Source organism: Hesperophylax consimilis, chromosome 23, assembly GCF_061612785.1.
Source record: "Hesperophylax consimilis isolate HC1 chromosome 23, BYU_Hcon_1.0, whole genome shotgun sequence".
In the NCBI taxonomy this organism is placed as follows: domain Eukaryota; kingdom Metazoa; phylum Arthropoda; class Insecta; order Trichoptera; family Limnephilidae; genus Hesperophylax; species Hesperophylax consimilis.
Genome location: NC_142858.1, coordinates 3295834 through 3303641, shown reverse-complemented (window position 1 = coordinate 3303641; position 7808 = coordinate 3295834). Strand labels below are relative to the sequence as shown.

General features: G+C 36.6%; 1 non-coding gene across 1 annotated transcript; it reads left to right on the top strand.

Moving 5' to 3' along the window:
- Positions 1-363: 363 nt before the first annotated feature.
- Positions 364-436, top strand: TRNAS-GGA (transfer RNA serine (anticodon GGA)). The gene has a single exon. It is a non-coding gene; the product is annotated as a tRNA-Ser (tRNA).
- Positions 437-7808: the final 7372 nt, after the last annotated feature.

The window sequence follows — 7808 nt, the reverse complement described above, 5'->3', positions numbered from 1 at the left end:
GACGTGTTATGTTTCAAGTAAGTAGCACTTTATTTTATTGTATGTATGTTTATAACAATATAATATAATTGGATAATTTGCACAGCGTCGTTTTTAACAAAATCAACGGCGCTTCGAATAAAAAAAAATATAAATTCCCCGTGACCGATGATTTATCAAATTACATAACTACAGTACAAAGAACACCTTTTTAAAAGTTTACGATATATATTTGATAAAAAAGTATTAATGGGAAAAAAACATGTATTCTGTATAAAATCATGATATTAAAAAAAACGTACTTTTTGAATTTACACCAACAATTTTGGACAAAATGTTCATATTGAAAAATAAATATTTAATTATTTGGCGGGTTGGGAATAAGCCGTCGTAGCTCAGTGGTCCAGAGCATCTGACCGGACATCAGAAGGCGCGGGTTCAATTCCCGTCGGCGGCATTTATTTTTACTCGGGAGATTTTTTCAATTTGTATGGATATTTCAGGCGAGTAATTAATGCTTATAATAATAATTTGTTTTCGTATTTATGTTATTCAGGAGTAGGGTCTGTGTCCGAATTGAATTTGTAGCCTTCCAATCAATTAATTCAACGTAGTCATTTCGATTAATTTTTGGAATGATGAAATCTCTTGAAGTTTGAAGGACGCTTTAATGGTTCTTGAGGTTTTAATGGCCCTTCTACATCCCAGCTTCCTTACACCGTTTTCTCATTGGTTAGCATTGATAGAATGATGTTTTTCGAGAGGGTGAAACACGCGTTCCTCTGTATCACGTTCTCGACAATAGCTTTCAATACTGCTGAAAGACCTGTGGAAGTGATTACAATTTTCCAGACATTACGGACTCCACACAGACGATAACTATTGCTCTGTATGTTAAACCATATAGATACTCACACAATAAAGGTTGCAAATATCTGCAAAATTTCGGTTTTTGTTTTAACATACAATCGTAATATCCTGTTCGCACTTTGAGTCACCTGGCATGAGACATTTTAACTGTTTTTTTTTCATTTCTAAATCATTGCAGTTTTCGCACAAGTTGACACAGCCAGACATTTATTGAATAAATAATCTTGGTATGTGCTTAACATTCCGGTTAAAATTTCTGGTATAGGTATTCGAATTGGAACAAACCGTAGGTATAACTTCCACGTTTTCACAATTTTTAAAGCCTTTTCTATTTGGTCCCTAGACATCTACAGGCCGTTGGTCCGTCCATCGTAGTTCCGTAGTTCGTTGGTATGCAGTTTGCAGTAAGCTATTGCAACGGCCTTAAAAGTATTTTTATTTTTTTTAAATAATTTAATTTTTATGGCCAGTTGACGATTTTCATCATCCAAAAGATAAAATATTGCATCTTTAGCAGAGATACTTTGATCCTGATTCCTGAACGAGCATTTTTTTGAAATGACAAACATGTTAAACGTCATTATAGCGGCGTGAGGGGGGATGAGCACTTTAGTTCGAGGAGTGGGGTGGTAGAGCAGACGAAAAGCAAGGGAAGATTCGCGTCTTAAAATATCAATCCAAGCCCAATAACTTGAAATTAAATCAAAATGGGAGTGGTGATGAATAACGTGTTTTATGGATTCTTACGATTTTTTTTGTTAAATCAGATTTCTTATAGACTTAGTTGTATTCATACATTTGAAAAAATTGCGAAGAATTATTATTGTGAAGAAAATATTAAAGAGCTAGTAACAATTTTAAACACAGTTCTCAATTTCTTTGTAAGACGCAACTTTTGAGAAATCATGCATTTCTGAATTGAATAAAGATGAAAAACTTGACACACCCTAGACTGTAAAGCGTATGAACGAAGAAAGGAGTGTAAGGAATGCCGTGAAAGTAAACTATAGTCCATCCTTTATACCGATCCCTGTGGAGAAACGGCGCGATGGTTAGTTAGTTAGTTAAGTGGATTGGCTAAGTTAACTAAGCAAAGTGAACCACCCCATTATAAGGCCATTCAATTTGTCAGAGACTGCAAAGTAGGAAATAACTAGTGAGAAGGGCCCGCCTTGAGTTTTACAGAAATAATTAATAACAACATTATTTTACAGCAACATATTTGAAAGAGTAGAATAACAATCAGACAACAACGGAAGAAAGATTATTATCGTAAAACAACATTGAAACATTATTATTGTACAACGTTGAGAGATTATCATCAGGAAAAGAGAGAGAGAGATTTATTTCGTACAGTAACATTATTCATTGGTAGAATAACAATATCGTCACAACACACAGAAAGATATTATTGATCAATTGGACCTTGAATCCCTATTCCTCTGAATTTGCTGTGTCGATTCCGGGTTCTACTTATCATAATCTGACAACATTGAATGATTATTATAAACAAATAACAACACTACCAAAGGTAAGGTCGTGCGATATATTGTCACACATTTGGTGAATATCCACAATCCACAACTTTCAGAGCCTATCCTATCACAACAAACATATCATACAACATTGGGGCATTTTCCTCTTTTAACTATATTGAGCATTGATCGTCATACAGACAAACAGAAAGTTACATTCACGATGGGCAAATTGAAAGATTATTTTCTAAGTACAACATTGGTCAACGATGTATATAGTTTCACCCCAAAAGAACAGAGGAATAATAAATATTATTCTGTTTTGACAATTTGATTAAGAATGAATAAAATGGTACAACAATAAGGACGGGTTGTTTCGGAGAAGTTGAACAATTCTTCAAATTTCAAAGTTAATTTTCAAGTTCTGTGAAAGATATTTTTAAGTTTTGTTTTTATTTCAGTTCTGTCAAGCAACTAGCCTATAATGATATAATAACAGAATTTGAATAGGACTTTCACAGAGCCCGTAAATGAACGTTGAAATTTGATGAATTGTTCAAATTCTCCGAAACAACCCGTCCTAAGACTTTTTCACCGTATGAAAACACTCGGGGATCATTATCTAACATTGATAGATAATCATCACACAAAAACTTATTTTGATAATTTTCCTTATTCGGCAACATTGAAAGATTTTAATTATTACGACAACATACAGAAATATTTATTGCCCAACAACAATCGAGATAATAAATTAGTGAACGGGAAAATGAGTAGTACTTTAGCCATAAGCAAATCTAACCAGAAATAAGATAATTATTCTTCTTTTTACTTACATACAAAATGAAAATTGGTTGGATTTTTTGTAAATTAAACCTATGATGGTATTGATCTAAATTCTGATCTTCATATTAGTGTAACAGTCCAAGTCTTGGGCAGATAGTTTCCACACATCACTTGTTGGTTCATGCTTCAATAATATCTACGTTGTTGAAGCCAAGTGGGAAAGGTCCTGGATGAAAGCTGCTCAATTTCCCACTTCATTAATTTAGTCCTTAGCTAAAATAATGATATGATTTTTACTATTGTAAGTTCACAAGATAGAAAATTTAAGTTGTTTCAATCCATTCTTATTTAAACCGTTATTTTATATTATAATTCCTAATTCCATTTACAATACTGTAAGGTAAGCATAAAGCATACAAATGTACGCAGTAGTTATTTTAGTTTGGTAGAGTACAAAATTGATCTATATCTTCCTATAAACTCATCGCGCAAAATTCTACCAGTTTGTTTGGAATACTTCTACTACGATGTTACCCACATTTGACATCGTCGCATATTGACGTTGTTCCTAGTCAACCATTGATTCTCGGACCGCCAGCTTTGGATAAAATTTAATGACTGTTTGTAAACGGGGACGGTTCACTGTAAAAAAAAGTTAAAATGGCGCTGATCATTGAGTTAATTATTAATAAATAATAATTAAACAACCTTAATGGATGGGTTTTAAAAAAATATATTATTAACTTTACTGGGTAATTTCTTGTTGGTTTTAAGGAATTTCACAATTTATTAGGTAAATATTCGGGATCGCTGGTCACGCTTAGTACGATGTTTTAAATATCAAAACCTTTTTGTCACCTTAATTACTATAAAAGGCAACAATCTGTAATTCGGAAATTTTTAAAATGTTTCTTCTAGCCCCACGTGTAGTATAGGGAGTACAAGCATATGAAAATATCATTGACAGAAATTATTGGAAATTGTTGTCAATCCATACAATTTTCATTTTACGCAATTAAAAATTAGAATGCTAAGATTAAAAATGCAGATAGATTTTTTTATAGTAATTGAGGTGAAACAAAAGGTTTTTTTAAATTTTAAAATCGTATTAAGCGTGGCCAGCGCCCCGAATAATTATTATTTATTAATTTAAGATACATAACATAATATTTGTTAATTGTAAATGGCATAAGAACATAAAGTGAATTATGTGTTTTTAACTATTTCTACGACAATGAAGAGAACTAGCTCTTGAGTTAAATTTTTTTTATTTTATTTTTAAAAGCCTTAGGTATATTTGAACCGTAGAGTATAGAATAACACAAATAAGTGCCTGTAAATTAAATTAGTTGTAAATTAATTGTATATCTAAGATTTCAGGCGAGTGTGCCTAAGTGAGACGGAAATCTGGACATTGAAGGTTACACCCGCCCTGTCCCACCCCGGTATAGGTGACTTATGGTCACCCCTTCGGAGCTCTCGCATGAATCTAATTTTTAAATAAACGTCTCTACAAAGTATATAAATGAAGCTAGACCTTCAATGTCCCCGCATACGGTGTTAGAAAGCGGTATGCGAGCGCTTACAGGTATTAATCCAAAGACAACACAGAACAATAAGCATCAAACAATCAAGTAACAAGTTTCAGGCAAATAGTTGGTGGAGGGAACCCACACTCCAGTACCTGTAAGCACAAAAAGAACAAAGTGAAATAATAGAGTGACGGGGGAGTTTCGCCGAGCCACGTCTGGCAGTCCTGTTGAGAGATTGGTGGTGGTTGGGGTGACTGGTGCAGGTCAGGACTTCCATACCCCTTAGCCGACCACCCGGTGGTGCCCTGAAGATAAGCATGGGAAAAAGAGGGATAAACCCTAAAGAACCTAGGGGAAAGAAGCGTCAGGAGGTCGGAGGCAGGGTGGAGGTTACCCCAATCCGCACAGTCACCCCTCTGACCACCAACGCTCCTCAGGGGTGGCGCAGGTGATTGGCGGAGTCCCCCGGTAAAAACAAGAAATTAAAAGAAGCTCCAGCAGGGCATGCGGGGACGAGGTCCGTTGTCCAACCCCTATTGGGGAAAAGTAAACAATACAAAACAAACAACGGAGTTCAGTTCTAGCCTGTAAACTCGTTGCCGTTACTGAAAAAAAGAAAGAAAACCAAAAAAAAAATACATATAAAAAAGACGAGAAAAGAAAAGAAAAAAAGAAAAACAATAAACAATCCAAAAGTGCCACTTAAGAACATCGGTAGAATAAGTAAAACAAAAGTAGAAAGCATAAAAATAACATTTGCATGGTCTGTAAAGAGGACAGTATGTGAAGTATAAGATAAAAGACAAAGTAAAAGAGATAATTAGCTAAGCAAAGATATATAAAGTGTGTCTGCAATGTCTGTAAAAAGGACAGTGTGTCTACCTTAGACACAAAACATAAGAAAAGAAAACTGAAAATTAGAAGAAAATAGGATACAAGTTGTTTAAAAGAAATGTAAACGAAAGAAAATCATCTGAAGCAGCTGGTACAGTAAGGAAAGAAAAATAATAAAAATAAGAATAACAGAATGCATAAACAATAATCGGAGAATTGTAAAAGAATTAGTCATGGAGCAGGAGCAATACACCAGGGGTTCTCAGTTATCACACTAGTCAGCGACTCTAAGCACAGACCATCTCTCAACCCAGATCCTAGTAAACTTCCTCAGACATTCGAAATTAACTCTGTTAGAAACAAGATCGGTGTTCCACACCGGTCTAATGGGGACATTCAGACCGTCTATCATTTCGTCTCTGGCATCCTTCAAGATCTCACAGTGCCACAGAATGTGTTCGGCCGACTGGTAAGTATTGCCACAAGCGCAATTGGGATGGGTAGACAGGGCAAGGCTGTGAAGCCTCCCCCTGAATTCCCCATGTCCTGAGAGGAGCTGCGTCATGTGATGGTCCAGTTTGAGGAAGGCCCCTTCCATTCTGAGTTTAACTGATGGGAAGAAGGAAAAGGTCCATCTTCCCATGCTCGACCTATCCCAACGGACCTGCCACTCTTTGAGCGAAAGGTCCTTCATCGTCCGAAGCAGTCCAGGGAGAGTTCCCGGTCCACCTGGTGTCAGAACGACACCAAGATGGGTTGCCGGGGATCCTCTGGAAAGTCTCTGCTTGGTTAAGACTTCCCTAATCTCCAGATCGATTGGCAAAATGCCGGCCAAAACTGGCAAAGCGTCCGAAGCAACAGTACGGTATGCGCCAGATAGTGCCAGCAAAGAAGTTCGCTGGCCCCTGGAAATCTGGGCAGTTGGGCTAAATGGAATACTTGTTAACTTTCAAATTATTTATGCCTGTGACAGACCACGCTATTCTTTCGTGGCTTGGTACGCTCGCCATACATTCCCAATGGGAATGAATGATGAAAGTATGATGGATTAGGCCAAGCCACAAGAATAAAGTGCAAGTGTGTCAGCCCCATTACTCTATGATTTGAACCAACAACTTTAATAAGGTAAGTAGGAAGGATGGTCACAATATGCCCCCGGAGGGTCGCAATAGGATGTAACAGGTCGCAATGGGTCGAGAAATGGTCTCAATATGTCTTAAAATGTCGCAATATGTTGCAATAGGTCAAAACAGGTTGTAACAGGTCGCCATGGGTTGCAAAATAATTTGCAAGGAAGATCGCTGGTAAGAGAATAATAAAACTTTAATCATAATAACGAAATAATAAATTATCTGCAATTATTGCCTCCGCAGAGTTACGAGGCAGTCCTTTCCTGTGCCTACTCATCTGCAGAAACAGCGTGGTGGTCAGTTAGTTAGTTTGTTGAGCTGAAGACTTGCCCAAGTATACTTGATCTGCTTTGCGACTTCACATCTTCAAGTATACCTACTTGAGTGGAGTCAGTTCCTGCGAACAACAGACGAAAGTGGTTATGCTGTGCGGTGCCATCAGATGCCTCCATGGCGACGACGCTTTGGATGTCATTATAGATTAATGTTAGCTATTAAAAATGCCAGTAGGGCAGAAAACAATATAGTTGGTGTTTGGTGTATTGACAGAAAAAAAATTTAATCATAAAATTGAAATTCGCTCCGAAAAACTAGAACAATTATTTGCTTATGTACGAAGAATATTATCTAGAGCTCCTGACATTAGTAAACTCCTCTTGACGCCTTTGAAAATTATTTCTCCCACAAAAGCTGTTTGCGCAAGAATACCACCATATTACAGATTGAAAATTCAAACTTTTTTTGATCAAACTTGTGTACTATTTGACCTACACACGTTCATGCATACTTGCGCAAGTCACTCCTGAAGTATACCGGGGGGTTTAGCACAGTGATATCAATAATTTTACAATATCGGATTGATAGGCATAACTACCGATGATTTTATACCGATTTCCTGATGTTGATATTGCAATAAATCAGAATATGAAATACACTGGCAACACTGGCGCTTCTCTACAAGCAAAAAAATAAGTATTGGTGATTTATAAAAAATAGCGGGTGTGGTCTACTGACTATCAGAATCAAGTTCTGACCGTACTCGCAAATATCGCTAACTGACCATAATATTGTATTGACATAGGGTTTCATCGATCGTCCGTGTTGGCCTAAAGGTATATAGCAGGCCTCAGGGTGGCAGGGAATTTTTGGAAAAATGACATAAAAGGTCGCAATGCAATAATTATTCTCAATGAGATCCGCGG